At 40.7% G+C, this 17,062-nt stretch overlaps 1 protein-coding gene across 3 annotated transcripts in view; it reads right to left on the bottom strand.

Annotated features, from left to right (window-relative positions):
- Positions 1-7,081, bottom strand: part of LOC121890373 — a 64,814-nt gene extending 57,733 nt beyond the window's left edge. For all 3 annotated transcript variants that reach the window (XM_042402557.1, XM_042402559.1, XM_042402560.1), the window contains exon 1: positions 6,856-7,081. The gene's annotated coding sequence lies outside the window, so the exon portion shown is untranslated. The remainder of the gene's footprint in view (positions 1-6,855) is intronic.
- Between the last annotated feature and the right edge of the window lie 9,981 nt (positions 7,082-17,062).

The following is a 17,062-nucleotide window of genomic DNA, read 5'->3' as shown; positions in this document are numbered from 1 at the left end:
GCACAGCCCCGCTGCAACCACCGGTCACAATGACCAGTGGGACAGTGGCACACCAGCAGCTAACCTACTTAACATTCATTAGTGTCAGAGAGGTGGACAGATGCTCCGGGTCTTACGGATCTTCTCTCTCATGTTCTCTACATGGGGCTCATTCAGCAGCGTTTGACGTGTCTTTCATTTGGGATATTGGAGTTGTGGGCGGTGGCGGCAGCAGGCCGCTCAGCTGTGGATTTAGGAAGAGCTGGGTGGGCATGGATGGACTCACCCTGTGCGCGTGGTGTGCAGAGCGGGAGCCGTCAGGCAGCCAGGTGCTCATGCTGAGGGGATGCCTGGGCCGAGCCAGAAACCTCCGAGGACGCATAAAATCCTGATTTCTGGAAGGTCTGTTTTCCAAGTGAGGCTCTGGAGCTGTTCTTCTCTCGACAACAGACATGTCCAATAAGCCCTAGTCTTTCAATTTACTCATTTTCTCTGTCAAAAGATGAACATTTCATAATTTAAGTCCTAAAGTAGCAAAAAAAACACTGACACTTCCCCAAGGACAGTTTTTGATAATACCTTCACTCTAGACTAGAGAACTGAGCGAACACAACAGTTTCCTGTTGATATGCCTCTCTGTGGGAGGCCAAAAAAATGCAGTCTATTTAAATAGCTTATGGCTGTTAATAATTACCATCTTGCTAAACTGGTGCAACTCTCTCATGCACATCACTTCCTTGGCAAACAAAAGGCACAGAGTCTGGGCACAAAACAATATTCCCCTTCTGAGTTTGCTACAAGTTTTCAGGCTAACAATGCACATCAGCCCTGTGTTTTTTGCACATGCAACACAAAAACAAGACCGACAATAAACCAAAGCTTTCAATTAAGCAGTGAACAGCACTGTAGCCTCACACAGTGACAGAGGCCAGAGCAGAAATCAGGACCAGCTGGACAGAGAGAAGGCTTTTCAACCCGACTCCAGACACAACATGGATCAGGTTCTGGGCTGCTATACAGCGGCATAAATCTCTTGACCTTAATTACATTACAGGGCATATAGTGACATGCTCTGTGGAAACAATGGACCCTATCAATTCCACAAATCAGAGCTCTGTGGTGTGTATGTGCCTCTGTGCGTGAGTGTGTGCATGTTCTGAACAGCCCTCTATCTGTATCTCCAATCAAAGCTTATTATCTAGAGTGTGTCTTGGGCTCGAGGTTCTTCATCTTCAGATTTGTAGAGCAGGAAAATCCAAGTAAATAGGTTCTTGGTATAATATTAACAAAGGCTCTGGACAAGTGGGGAGTAGTCAGTGTTTTCCATGGTGACCAGACTAAACACTTACAGCAGTGACACAAGCAGCCAACCCCTACACAACCCATGTCCCACTTCAGCCTTCAGCTCAGAAATATGTTTTAAACTTGGTCCAAATCCGGAGACATTTGTCTTCTGCAGAATCAAAAGTAAAAACAAGAGTCTGTTTTATTTCATTTCTGTAAAACTGGCAAAGAAAAAAAGAGAGAGACATGAAAATCATTTGATTTATAATAGCACAACTTGTGACATGTATTAAAGCTTCTTGGGACCATCTGAGATCAAGACCTTTGCTTTACATCTCCCTTCGTAAAGCACACTCTGCCTGAGGTGTCCCTCTGTTCGGCCCTACGGGGGCTCTGCAGTGCATTTTAGGGTAATCCAGATGCCACAATACCAGTTGCTAAGACACTGCAAGAAAATGCATTGTGTGAGGGGAAGTAAGGTTGGGAATCGCAGTATTTTTTTGGCATGGGCAGTGTGCTGCTTTTGCTTTTATTTTGTTATAAGGAGAACTTTTGCATAGTCAGTGGGTCCTTCTCTCAAAGCAAGACTGTACCTTAGTGGTGGTCTGTGACTTATATATTTTTATGTAGGTTTGTTTATTGTCTTGGATAATCTATTCACTGAAAACATTTTTATTAATCAACCGCTTTTCAACTTGTTTGTCTTGTTTTGATTTCACATGAAGTCCTTTTTATTGGTAATTTAAAGGCTAATATGCTGTAACATCTTACTGAAAGACAGCAGTTTAAAATAAGTAAAAAATGCTGGCACAGTTACAGTGATGTTGGTCAATGTGTGATGTCCCTGTCTAAAGCAATTTTTTTAAAGTCTTAAAGACATAATATGTAACTTTTCTGCATTAAAAAGTCTAAAAATGACTAGACTTACATGATGTATTTTGTTGAGTTGTGTTCTTACATTATCCCAAAGTCTGTAAATTTAATCAAGGTAACAGTCCGTTTCATTTGGTTGCCTGTCAGTGGCGTCATATCCCCTTTACGCCCTCTACTTACTATAACTTCCGGGGAAACACTGGAAAGACCAGATGATGCATCAGAGAGTGAGGAAGGAATTCGACAAACTAGCTAGCTAGCCACTCTATTGTTTACTTTTGTTTGTATTGCTCACTTATTGCCATTTGCTGCGTGTTCTGTCACCAAAGCTCTCCCTGTAAAGTGAACATTAGCTAACGTTACTTGTGGCTATTTCATTAGAATGAAATGACATAATGTAAATATAGCTTTAATACATTACCTCATCCATGAGCATCATTTCACCTCTCTTCTTTTCTTCTTCTGTCCGAGTCACGTCAGATCAGTTTTTATTGGCAATGGTGGTTGTTTAACAATGAAGACTCCCATCATCCCACACTACTTCACAATGTCAGCAAATGTCCTATTTTATTATTTTGATTGAGAGACCCCTAGTGGCAGAAATTGCATATTGTGCGTTTAAGATGAAGTTTTAAAATCGCATTAACTGTTTTTAACCGCTAAGAGGCAGCAGAGACAAGCTGTAAACACAACATGTGCTAACAAACATTGGCCTATTTAAACATCCAGCAGACACACAACAACATTAGCATTAATTTCTAAGTTGTTTTTCTGGTCACCCAATAAATATCCAATAGTCCAATATTTACTCTACTTATAGCTAGGTTTTGTTCTCAGCCAACTCCTTAATGACATATTTTGCTTTTTAGCTGCTAGATGCTCCAAGATGTTCACCAGCTAGTCACTAACTGTTGGTGCTGAGCAGGTAGTGTACAGTTAGGTTTTTAGAGCTTTTTTTTTTTTTACTGAAAACAAATAGCTACCTGTTGCATCCGAAAACTACACTAATGAGGTTGATGACACTAAATCAAAACCAAAACAAAGAGCTGAAAGACACTAAAATGCTCCATAAAGATGAGGGGAACTGCAGAGTCTGATAATTCTCTGTGTTTCTACTACGAGCCACTCGTTTCATGAACAAGTAGTCATTTGATCCAGTGTTCAAAAATAGATGTTTTATTTATTTTCATTTTTGAAAGAAATAAAAGTTTAAAAAAAAAATCTTTTTCACCTCTTTTCTCTTGTCTTAATTCTAAATCTGCTTTACTGTTAATTTAATGGCTAATAAAACATCTAGCTGAGAGAAAGCAGTTACAAAAGTAGCCACTTAGCTAGCACTGGCACATTTATAGTGATGTTGATTTTGAATGTTGAATAAAATAAAGCACTATTTAGATGAACATTTAATTAATTTTCAATCCTTTCTCTTTAGTAGATTAAACTGTAGTCAAAAAATGCTAAAACACACTCACGCTCACTCACACACACACACACACACACACACACACAAATAAACACATACATCAGTACACAAAAGCTGACAAAGCCTCTCAGAAAACACATAAAAATACCATTACAAGGGCTTTCATGCTGTTCTAAGGAAAGCAGCCCTGCCCACTGCGTGCTGCCCTTTGTCGGCTGCGGGACCCAGAATCAAAGAGCGCTGACCTGCACCGGCTTTGCCTGGCAGGCCTGCGGGGAGTCCTGCTCTGACTCCAAACCCTGGTTGCCGTGCCATGCTGGGATCCCCACCCCCCCTCTCTCCACCCCTCCCTCCCGCCCCCCGGTTAGCTCCGTTATTTCCTCATCTCATCAATCTGTCAGCTAAGCCCTTTGACACGCAGCACAATATGGTCCCAGTATTTCTCAGTTCATGCCCTCTCTTTCAATATGGTTCCAGCATTTCAAGATTAGTCAGTTCACCCACAAGGTCTGGTCCCCTGGTGCCTCAGTAACGGGGGGGGGGGGGGGGGGGGGGGGGGGGGGAGAGATCAACGGCAAATATAGTTGCTACAAGTGGTGGCAGCTTTCAAGTAGCCTAAGATGTTTTTAAAATCTCTGTATAATCTGTGCGATAACTTGTTTGCAAGTTCCAAACGAAGATTCAGACGTGGTGTAATGTCATAAACTCTTTCTTTGGGTATACTGGAACCCAGATCATGTACATCAGATATCATTGTGTCTTCTTGACTCATGAGGTATCAGATGTTGGTATCTGAGTGTCTCTGCGTGGGTAATTTTTTTATCATGCATATGTTTATCCAACATTTAAGATGTATTAAAAGCTATTTTTTCAATCAGTTAAAGTTAAAACAGTTTTGGTTCTTTCATATCATAACGTCTTTCTGTCTGTGTCTATCCTCACTGGTTTGAAGTTGGCCTCTGTTGGCAAAAAGTAAAGTTGCAGACCTCCGCTAATCAGGATTTAAGATTTGAATCAGAATCAACAAGTTGTGGCGTTGCCAGCTCGCGTTGCCAGGCCTGTGTCGCATCAAACAACACACACACACTGACAGTCTCGATGAAGCGGATTAGCTGAGTTTTTGAGCGTTAACCTCTAAATAAATAATATATAAGGATGTTTTTTTTTCCCCTGAACTTAAATCCTGATTGTAACTTATTATGAGTCATGAGTATTTTGTTTCATCGAGGAATAGCTTTGATAGATTTGAAGCACAACTGGACAATTTGAAGTTACTATAATTTAAGCTATGAGAGGTGGAAGAGGGATTGAAAAAAATGTTTGGTTGAAAGATCCTAATAAATTATTTTGGTGTCAATTGATGAAAAGTTTTAGATGTTAAAATGAAATGAGGAGGAAAATCTAAAGCAGTGGAGTTCAGATATCTGGGAACAATACACGCTGAATATGCACAATGTTTTATGACACAGACAAATGGTTTAGGACATGAATTATAGCATCTAATTATGAACTAATTGAAAGGACTACTTGTGCACTTCATTCAATGAGTATTTCTGTTTTTACATTACAGCAATATTTTAGTTTGCTCCATTTGATTTTATGCAGAGTACAAATCTTGCAGGCTCTGCCTTAAAAACTGTCTGCATTGTGATTGTGTTTGTTGAAGCAAAAAGCAACACGGAGACGTTTCCCCCCAATAATTTTACCTGTAAATCAGTAAAATTAAACCTTATTGTCTTTTCAGACTTTGCTCGTAAACTCTGACCAGCTTCTCCTCATATCTGCTCTCTGTACACTCATCAGAAATGTGAACGATGAGCAGAGAGACTATTTTTATAGACTTTCTTGCTTATGTGAGAGTGCACCAATGAGATTAAGATAAAATCCATCTGAAAAAATATATTTAGGTAAAAGTTGTTCGTGCTGGCTGAAAATTTTCTATCGAGCGAGAGATGAACAGAACATAACGAGAGAGTGTATTCCTGTTTTGAGATCCCTGCCGCTGGACTGCACTCACTCGAGAACGGACCATTCAATTTATTTTCAAGTAAGGATGAAAGGAAGACTCCAAACTATGCATGTAGTCTATTCACTGGTGACGCTCTTTAAAGAAAGAAAAAAAAGACAGCAAAAAGAGTTGGAAAAGGGTGGAGGGGTGGAGCGCTGCATAAATTTTACATACACAAGGCAGCAGACAAAGTGATTGTTGCTTCCCCAAAACTTTTTTTTTTTTCTCCTCCAGAAAACACTTTCCTTGCTGAATAGGCACCTATTAGTGACTCCATTATGGGCACAGGGCTCTTCAATGGCTCCTCACTGTGCGTCTTTATCATAGTCAGGCCATGAATACAGGCAGCCCCCTCCTCCTGCAGCCCAACCAAGCTCCTTACAGCCTGTATTGATAGGTGCTGTGGTGCTGGTGATGATGGGTGAGTTGGAGGAGGTAGTGGGGAGGGGGGAGAGAGAGAGAGAGAGGTGGGCTGCCACTCTCACCCCCTGTTGTGTGCTCCAGGTGTGGTGGGTTAAGCATAGAGCTCCGGAGCCTCTATTGTGCCGCACACTTTTTCTTTACCACTTGTTCCAGTAAAAAAAAAAAAAAATGGATGCAGTGTTTTACATGCATTAGCTGATCTCCATAATGCCATTCCCCCGCCCCTCCCGCTGCACCCCCAAAACAAGTCAGGCCTCCGGCGAATCGCTGCACACCGCCACAGAGCCCTGTATTGTTGCTGGATTATTCAGGAGTTAGCTGAAAGAAAGAGACGGGGAGAGTGGGGTGTCTGTACTTTATCTCCAGGGGAGACAGGGGCTAAAGAAGGAACTTCTTTAGAGGAGTGAGTTACTGCAGCAAAAGGCCCGAAAACACCTGCAGAAGACAAGCGCAGGGAGGCCGAGGCAAGGAACCCCTATTGTTCGTCTTTACTTTCCCTCTGTCTGCCATCCGAGGGCTCGACGTACAGTACACCGGCCTCCGCTGAATGCAGGAGCCTCTATTTATCACTCGTCCGTCTAATAACCTGTCACAACATTATCACCTCGCCTGGTCTGCACACACCACGTCGTATTGACAGACCCATCAGAATGTTGGCTGTTTCAATCAGCAATTCACAAAGAGCAGAGTGAACAAATATCTCGTGTGTGTGTGTGTGTGTGTGTGTCAGTGAAAGTGTGATTCATCAAGGGGAGGGTTGAAAAACTTTGAAGTTATGTATGCACATGTAGTTGAAGGAGGCAGAGACAGAGAGAGTTAGAGAGACTTTATGATGAATATGGAAGCATTGTTCAGCCATGCTTACCTCCACAGGGAACCATCTGCTCCCTGTCAATGCATCACCTGCTCGTCTGAGCCGTCTCCAGGCAACAAGGGGTGGGGGGATTAGGAGAGGTTATGGCTTTGATGGGAGGGGCCGTCGCTGGGGACAGGGAGGAGGTTGACTGGAGGAGGAGGAGGAGGAGGAGGAGGTGGGTGGGTGGATGATGGGAGAGAGGTTGGCGGGCGAATGTCGTCCTCTGCTGGTTGAACTCTTTACAGCAGGGTATCCCTATAAATATAAATGCACAAACCCAAAACAAACCAGCATTTGATGAGATTTCCTCCCACAGAACCCACTTGTTGAGCACATTTCTGGTGGTGAAGATGAAATTAAATGCCAAAAACTCACTTAAAGGATCAGTTCACTCATATTATTCACTCACTTACCTCTAGTGGTGCAGTATAATGTTGTGCAGATAGTTTTTGTTTTACTTGACAAGGTTTTGAGACATCTGTCTCCAACTGAATACAGTCAAGATGAATGATTTCAACTTGTGGTGCTCACACATCACTCTGGATGATCAGAACACACAGCCAACAGTTTTTCAATCAATAAATCAATCAATCAAACTTTATTTGTATAGCAACTCTCATACAGGTTAGTGCAATTCAAAGTGCTTCAAAGATGACTGATAAGCCGATAATAAGAGAATAAATGCAAACATTAAAACTATTTGAGACTAATGCACATGAGAAATAAAAATTATGAATATGTAATTCAAACTGACAACAACAAATCAGCAATCAACAAAAAATTCAGTAAAAGGGGTTTTAGGTTTAAAGACACTTTCAGCTGCTCTCAGATCCTCAGACGGACTGTTCCAGCGTCTCGGAGCATAAAAACTATAAGCTGCCTCACCAAAACTTTTTGTCCTGCACTTTGAAACATCTAAACACTCCTGACACGCCGTCCTGGTTCATACAGTGCAAACATGTCAGACAAGTAGGTTGATGCATGACCATGAAGTGCTTTAAACATAAGTAAAATCATTTTAAAATCAATATAGAAACTGACAGGCAAACAATGTAAGGACATTAAAACAGGTGTGATGTGTCTTATCAATTGTAACTGATTTTTAACTTTTTTTTGGAGGATCAGACAGTAGAGCATTATAACAGTCTAGTCTGCTGGATATAAAAGGGTGCATTAGTCTCTCTGTGTCACTCAACAAGAGGTGTGTATGTATATGTGGGGGGGATTATATTATATCTTTGGTAGAAAGTAGTTCCAATGAAAACTGGTCTCAAAGTGTTCTGTGAACCCTTGAAGAGAAAACTGAACATTGCACCATTTGAGGGAATTTTAGGGGCCTTGATTTCAATTTTACAAATTGTATTTCATGTCTTTATCATTTGATCTCATGTATTTATGTTTGAATTATTGCTGATTTTTTGTTCTTGTATGCTACGTCTTGTTGTTGCACTTGATTTTTCCGACCACTGGAAAGCACTTTGAGTCTCTCACTTGAAAGATGCAATCTAAATCCAAATTATTTTAAATAATTTATTTATTTCTTGTCTGTTTTTTAATGTTGGCTGAGTCACGGGTGCATCCAGGTTTTGACAGTCCTGAAACAGATTTAGGAGATTAAGGAGTTGGAGAACAGCTTCACAAGTAAGCAAGTATGAACAAGTATGTTTGTTTGTTTGTTTATCACACTTTTTATAATGTAAAGAGAAAGTATAAGTTAATTTTCAACTTAACCATCCTTGAGAATTTCCCAGATTGAAAAAAGAGTGGAACTTGCAATCAAGGTGAACTGCATTATAAAAGCACCCGTCTATAGTGAGTGTGATTAGCAACTGAAGAGTGACAGCGACGCCGTGTCTTTGTGGTCGGCAGCCATACAGACAGTCTGGTGTTGTGTGACAAGTGACAGTGAATGTCGGTCAATCGCAGGGTTCTCATTAAGTCTCCTCTTGTTCCTCCACCTACAGTACACTGTACGATCTGCCCGTGACGGCTGGGTAAACACAGACCTGAGGACAGCTTAGAAGGCAAACACGTACTGTAAGAGTTGAAATACACCTGATGAATGAATCAGCCGGCAGTGCTTCAATGTTTGAGTCAACAACTCCTAGTACAGTGGCTTATAAGATTAAGCTTTACACGGAACACATGTCTTAGTATAAATATGTACTATTTATATGTAGTGACAGTGAATTATTAATGCCATCTAGTGCCTTTAACAAATGCTGCTAACTTCCAGTGAGCAAAACATTTACAAGACATTTTTTTATCTCCTTATTGCAGCGTTCCACATTAACATAATCTCTGCTGACATGGGGATTTTGAATTGCACAGAGGGTTTAATTGCATTAATGAAAATTTGTGTTTCATGTGAGTTAAAACAAGTCTGTTAGAACTTATAATCAGGTGTATAGATGAGACAGCAAGTTTGTCAGTTTTTGGTAGCAGAAGCGGATATATTACCCATGAGCCTCATTGACCGTTGCTGTGGAGACGAAGACAGTCCGCTTTGCTTTACTTTACAAAACTGTTATTTACTATTTAATATATCTGCTATTTACTTTCAATTACTTAATTTATTCCAAACTGATCAAGATTTTTGTGTGCAGCTGGTTCATTGAGTCCCCCCCCCCATACACACACACACACACACACACAGTGGCTGAACAAACATAACAGACAAGCTCCTTAAACACAGTTTGAAGCGTTTCATAACTCCCGTCAACATTGAACACCAACTCAAAACCCCATTTCTAGAATAGAAACAAAAATATCTTTACTTGTTCTTAACACAGATCATCTAGATGCAGTGTAATTACTAGTTCGCCTGTACTCAATATTTGATATATTCAGTTGATCTTTTTACGACCCTGTTTACAGCCCTGCTTTGCAAACCAGAAGAACTACAAATATGGTGCTGATTTGTATCAAGCTGCATGATTCTATGATTCTTGGTGAGTAATATTAAAATTAAATGAGTATTAGTATTAAGTATTCACAGAATGGAATAGTAATAGTTTTTTCAAATGAAATATTGAATGTGCTTTGGACAAAGAAATGAAGTGTATGAACTATATGAAGGTGACAAGCGCAACAATTAAATGTGACATGTGCAATAAATAATTAAATTATGTAACAGTGGAGGTTGAATGCAACACAATCTAAAGTCCCGTTTGATAACCTCGTCTTCATCCCGTTTATATGGTACATGGTACAAGATTTGATGCAGTTTAGTGCAAATGCAGATTAGAGTTAGTACCCATGATTTATTTATATCTATTTTATATATAATTTATTCCAAACTGATTAAAATGTTTTGTGTGCAGCTGGTCCATTTATTCCTCCCCCTTCACACACACTCTCACACACACACACACACACACTCACACACACACTGAGAGACACGTTGGAGTGCTTTATTGGATGACGTGGCTAAATATTAATTGAGGAAGACTGTATGTTTTAAGAAAGATGATTTCATATTAAATATCCCCAGCAACATATATTTAGAAATATAAAATTAAATGAGCAACTTCACATTTTACAATCACAGGCTATAAAAGGCCTTTTCTTAACAGAGATAGTGGCGTTTGGATTTGGGTTGCAGCTTCTGGGGAACAATTTGAAATGGAATGAAGCCCACTGACGGCAGTAGTCGAACGCACCCTTCCCTCCCTTTGAGCCACGTCATCCGATAAAGCTCTCCAACGTTATGTGTGAACCAGCTGCACACAAACATCAGTTTGAAAAAAATAATCAGTAATTAAAAGTAAATAGCAAATAAAGCTTTTGTAAAATAAAGTGAAGCAGACTGTCTTCATCTCCATAGCAACGGTAAATGAGGCTCATGGGTAATGTAGCTGCTTCTGCTATCAAAAACTGACAAAAAAACTCTGAATTCTTAGAATTGAACATGAAATAATTAAAACAGATGACCATAACATTAACCAATCATACTGTCGAGTTATCAAAGACACTTTTGAGTTTTTGTATTGAGACATGTTGAGGATATCATTAAAATCTACAGCGAGGAATGTAGATTCTCGACAGATGTGTACAGGCACATTGACTGCGTGGGCAGATAGACCTAAACTTCATTGGCCTTCTGGCAACTTTTCGGAGGATACTGGGAGACGCCAAGTTTCTGTCTGATATGCAATCTTCGTCGTTGACCTCATTGAGACATTACAGGACACATTTGTGCACTACAGCAATGAAGCATTTTTTTGAGGAGCTGCGGACAGAAGTGCTGGACATTGCTCAGCAGTGCAACATTAGCAGCAAGAGAGTTTCCAACAGGCAGCCAAAGACTGACTGTGCTTCATGGATCTGTTGTCACATCCACAGTCGGTCAGCGAAACAGAGATCAAGACAAGGACTATTTTTTTACGATTGTTTTCTATCCCATCTTAGACACTGTGAATGCTGAGCTAAAGAATATCATGAAAGGGATTCAAGCACTCAATCCCAAAAGCAACAGCTTTTTGGAGGAGACCAAAAGCTTTTTGGAGGAGACTCCTCTGTTTTTGTTGGGAACCATTTACAACACAAACCTGGATGATCTTAAGCATGAGCTACATCAAGCCAAGCGGATCATGGAGAGGAAGAAGGATGGAAGACTGGAATGAAGAATCTAACCCGTCTGCTTGGACTCACAGATTCAGTGACGTCTTCTATGAACTGTTCAGAATGTGCAAAATTGCCAAGGCCCTACCTGTAAGAATAGCTGCTCGTGAAACGCAGCTTTTCTGCATTAAAATTGATCAAAAAATCACTTGTGCACCATCATGAACAATGAAAGAGTGAGTGACGGCAGGGTGCAAAGTGTGGAGTCCAAGAGTGCCGAGGCCTTGGATATGGACAAGTTCATGAAGTTTTTTAGTAGCCGACATGGAAATCACTAAATAAATGATGAGAATTTACTGACTGCTGCTTATTCTGTTTAAGACTGATTACTATACAGAACACTAAGATGTTTACTGCACAGAGAGAACATAATAGTAATAAATATTGCAATATTTGAAAATTGACAGTGATGTAAATAGTGTTATTCTTGCACAACACATTGCAACCACTTAATCAGCCTATTAGGCTACTGTTGGTGAGGCTACTACTTGCACATAAGAGCCAGAAGTTGGTGAGAATATAAACAAGGGGACGTGTCCATCAGAATTTTAATGTTGACAGTGCAGAATGAAAAGGTCATATGCACCGTCTTTACAAGGTGAAAGAGTTAATGTAGCCAACAAAAACACCATGAAGACATAAATACACTCTGTAACTGTACAATCCCCCCCCCCTCCCCAATTTAACTGTTGTTCCAACATGTGCCCCACACCTGAAAATAATCTGCATACGCCCCTGAGTATATCTACTGTATGTTATAATGGAAAAATACAATATGTATATTTAAATACAATAGGTCATACTTATTCTGATACTTTGCTACATACACTTATACTGCGGTGATGTTTTATGATCTGGTGGATGATGACACTACTTTGCAGAGATAACAGGCATGTCGCATCTGTCCGTTGAAAGGACAATGACGGTCTGTGCGTTGCGTCGACATTGGAAAAGAAGGCCAACTGCACTGTCCGTTGAGAGAACAATAGTGAACTGTGACTGTAGAGATAACTGAAGAGGAGGCCGGCCGTAACTATCTGCTGAGGGTATAATAATTGACTGCTCAGAGAATAACTTGTGCTTTACTTAAGACAGCTCTCTGTATCTGTTGCCGGTATTGTACCTGTTTACAAGTGTAATATTAAACCCAGAAAGACATTTTCTGGTTTGTGAGTCTTTTATTGCAGAAACTGCCACCACAATGTGCAGAAATATGCAAAGTAATATATGCTCTTGTTAATCTAAATTTGATCATGTTGTTTCTGATCATTTTAATGGAGAGCTGAAATATGCTAATAATGCACAAAAATGTGCTTAGATTTAAATTAAAAACCATAAAAAGGGAGCATTTAAAGAGAAATGTCTTTCTAAGCTGGTCCGAAGTCCATCGGTCATCATTCATTGTTCCACAAATGGACATTTTGGTGGTAAATGACATTAAATGCTGTTATTCTGCACACACACCAGGTGACGCGAGGACACAAGAGCCTTTGGGAGTTTTTGCACACGCTGCGCTCACCAGAGGAGCCGTTAGCCACACTTGAACGCTCACCTGAAACCGTCCTCCACAGACTCCGTCAGACACAGAGAGAAAGTCTGAGTGACAGGTGAAAGTGACCACGGCTGCAGGGAGGAAACGCTTTTTGTGTTTGGCCAGAGAGCCGGTGAGGGCGGTGACCCAGGTCTCCCTGCCTGACGAGATCATCAGCCTGAGGGTGAGGTGGGAGGGTCTGGATCACTCTCTCTTCACATCATCAATTCACCCCCCCCCCCCCCAAACCAGCCACCTTAACATGTCATCCCCCTCAGTTAGGAACCTCAGCTCTCCCCCTTAAAACACAACTCGTGGGAAACAACACACCGATCTAATCTACATCTTTGCCACATGTTGTGTTGGAAACTAACAAGATTACTCAAACAGCCAGTGGAGAACAGTGTCCACCTGCATGTGTTCTGTAAAGGTGATGAAAAACAAGCTCAGAGACATAATCAATGCACAAAATATTGGGTTTTCTTTCTCTTTTACAGAGGAGCATATCTATCCAGTATCCCTTATTGATTTCTCTTATTAAATCTACTCCAATCACAAAGCAAGGGACGTCAATAAAGAGAAGCAGATGGGGAATTTGACCCTTTGAGACGTGAAATGTGGATTGTGTAACAGGCTGCAAGTCAGTATCAAGAAGAAATTGTTCCTTCACATCACGGCACCGTTTTCCTCTTGATATTCTGGCTTCTTACGCTGACACTGGGCCTAAACTCAAAGTCTTTCCCTGGATGAGATGTTGATCCTGGGAGAGTTCCTGTCAGGGCCACGTGTAGCGGGGACACTGCCCAGGGAAGGGGGTGACTTTTCCTGGGTGTAAAATTCAATTATCCAGTGGGAGAGCGTGTCTGAGCGTGTCTGTTAAGAGCGGCGGGCGGACGGCTGCCCGTTCCCAGCGTGCGACAAGGGGGTTAAGGACCACAGAAAGGCCTCCATTATGCCGAGTGAGAACGGCCCATGTGGCTGGCTGCACGGCCCCCGCTCTCATTCACTCCCCTTTACAACAGCACTGCCGAAAGCCTCAAAGTTTCATTCTCTTTTCTCTGCTCCCATTCCTTTTCTTCCTGCTCCCTCCTCCCTTTTCTTGCTCTCCTACTCTCTCAGAAAAGAGTCTCCACAATGCTGCTGGAAGGCTGGAGTGGATTCTTCAGCACCCCTGCGGACAGTGCACATGTGGACAACATTCACAGGATGTCTGTCAACTAGTCCATTAATCAACGACATCTCATGAAAGCACAATTAGGAACCTCACAACTCTATAACAGATTATCATCTCTAAGCACCCCTGCTACTCCCTCTGCAAAGCAATGCTCTGTGCTGAAGTTTCCCCTCGTCCAACAGCACTTTTTCACCACAGCGCTTGTAGAAAAAGCCGTTACATAATCATGACAAAACAAAAAAATTTTTTTTTTTTTTTTTTACAGCGAGGGCAGCTGCAGCGTGTAAAAGAGCTCATTCCTTGCAGTTTGAACCCATCGGTCAGTAAAACTGACTCGCATCTGGCTAATCATTAGTGTGAGAATGGATCTTCAGTGTGTGAATAAGACTGAGGCCCTATGGTGCGAGCCATTGTGGACGCACACTGCACCACTTCTCGTGATAAATGAGCAATTGTCTCCATCACCATTAATGACAGTAAATGACGCAGTAGGGAGCTCTCCACTGTACAATATGAAGAGGACACTGAGGAACCTTGGGAGTTTTATGTGACATCATGCGCACGTCTCGTACGGGTTCATCTGCAAATTGCTGACAACCAGACAGTGGCCCATTATGAAGTCTCATTGGCAGAAAAACATGGATGCTACGTATATATGCTAGTAGCCTGTGCAGCATTTCAAACATCCACGGTTGTCCAACATGATTGTCCACTCCATTAAAAGTCTAACTTTTCTTTTGATCCTAAACAGCTTTAATATACAAGAAATAATTCTAAAAACTAAAACAAGATTCTTATAGTGAAAGACCTATACAGTGTATGATCTCTCATTCTCTGGTATTGGCGGCACAATCAAACAACAAGTCCCCCAAACTGAAGGACCAAATACATTGTTTGATCATTTCTAATCTGGCGGCCCCATCGGCAGGACAAAATCATTTGTCAGTGCTTTCCAAAACAAATCACTGTTACAAAAATAATCATGTTTTATGATGTGACAACACTACAGTTAAGGTTTGGTTAGATTTCTACAGTCCTTGTTTTGAGCGAAAATGTATTTAGAAGTTTATCTGAAGCTTATGTGAGGCTTCAGCCATCAAATAAAGTGGAAAACCGCCACATTTAGTAAAAAACATCCCTGTTCCTGTTCAGTTGCAGTGGAAGGATCGTAACAAAAAGAGGGAATTTGCCACCAAAAAGACATGTTTCACTTATTTGGATGGCGAAAGCCTCGTATACTCTTCAAATACACTTTTAAATACTTTTTTGCACAGAAGAAGGACTGTAGATTTTGTCCCCCATCACTTACACTGTAAGTGTATTATGAAGGGATCTTCTAAAGGTCATTATGAACAGGAGGAATGATTACAGCAAGAATGCACCTGATTATTGTTTTAGGAGAGACTTGAAAACCTGTGAACTTATCCTTTAATGGTTGCATAACAACAGTAACAGTTACAGGCGCCAGCATAGCCCTCAAATACTATGACAGCCCTTTCAGTACCGCTAATGTAGTCTGGATAAAAGATACTGTCACAAGTTCTTTGGAGAACTCATGACATGTCAAGTGATAAATAATGCTTGGAAATGTTGGGATGGTAATTTCGCTCCACCACTTTGGTTCAGTCTGAAATATCTCAACAACTATTGGGTGTATAACCATGAAATTGTGTACAAATATTCATGTTTCCTGCAGGATAAAGCTTGCTGACTTTGGTGATTCTCTGATGTTTCCTCTAGCACCACCATGAGGTTGACATTTGTGTTTCAGAGTGAAAATGACAACTGTTGGATGGATTACTATACTATACTATGTTTGGTGCAGACATTAATGATTTTTGTGAACTTTGCTGACTTCTTCTACTTGCCATCATCAGCTTAACATTTCAATTTTTTTTTAAATACTTTGGTTTTTCTATCTGACACTTTCTTTTCAGAGAGAGCTGTTGGTGTGGCTGCACACTCTTTATGTTGTTACTGTGTTTTCTATGCGTGCTGATGCTGTTCTCTAAACATTACCAACCCTACACTGCCCTCATGTGGCACCTGTTGATCCTCTCAGTGTCAGGTGTGATGATGGGAGCAGCAACACTCCAAGCACTTTAATAAAAGAGTGATAGTGTTATTTTTAATCTTTTTTTTTTGTTCAATTAATTCTTTATTGCTCATTATAATTTTAAAGACTCCAGGAGCAATCATCATCCTAAGAGGCAAATCTCATTCTCATAATGATGTCAGTGAGTCCACTCTTTTATATTTCAAATGTTTAGAAGACGACCATGCTAGTTTGTGTGTCATTCATTGTCTAGTATATCATGCATCCTATAAACCAGCTGAATGAGTGTTATTACCTGTAAAACAAAGAATTCTCAGCAGTGAGGAGCTTTGACGCTTCATGAGAGCACAGACAGGTGGTGAAGTAGCCACTTACAGCATCTCATGGGCCATGTTTGCTTTCTCCATGATAGTCATCTGTTTTTTCTCCTGGAAAGGGAAACAATATAAGTTAAAACCCAAATACATGTCATGAGTTCTCCAAAAGAACTTGTGACAGTATCTTATCCAAACTACATTAGTGGTACTGAAAGGGCTGTCATAGTATTTAAGGACTCTGTTGGCCTTTAATCGTCTCTTTTGGATGTCTTGACTGAAAGCTTTGTTGTTATTGACTCTGCATGTGATCATGTAACAACTAACCTTTAGATTTTGTATGACCCCCAAGACCATCTGAGCTGTTTTCATTTAAAAGATAAAAAAAACAGAAAACATACAAATAACGATTTGATCACGTTGAGCCAAAGTAGTTTATAGGCTACGCTGCTAATTAAACAAGGTTAATGCATAAAAGGAAAAAGCAGAGAAACCAATTCAGAATTTACATCTCAGAC

This window comes from Thunnus maccoyii, chromosome 23 (genome assembly GCF_910596095.1).
Source record: "Thunnus maccoyii chromosome 23, fThuMac1.1, whole genome shotgun sequence".
NCBI classification, from domain to species: Eukaryota; Metazoa; Chordata; class Actinopteri; order Scombriformes; family Scombridae; genus Thunnus; species Thunnus maccoyii.
This window is presented reverse-complemented; position numbering and strand designations above follow the sequence as displayed.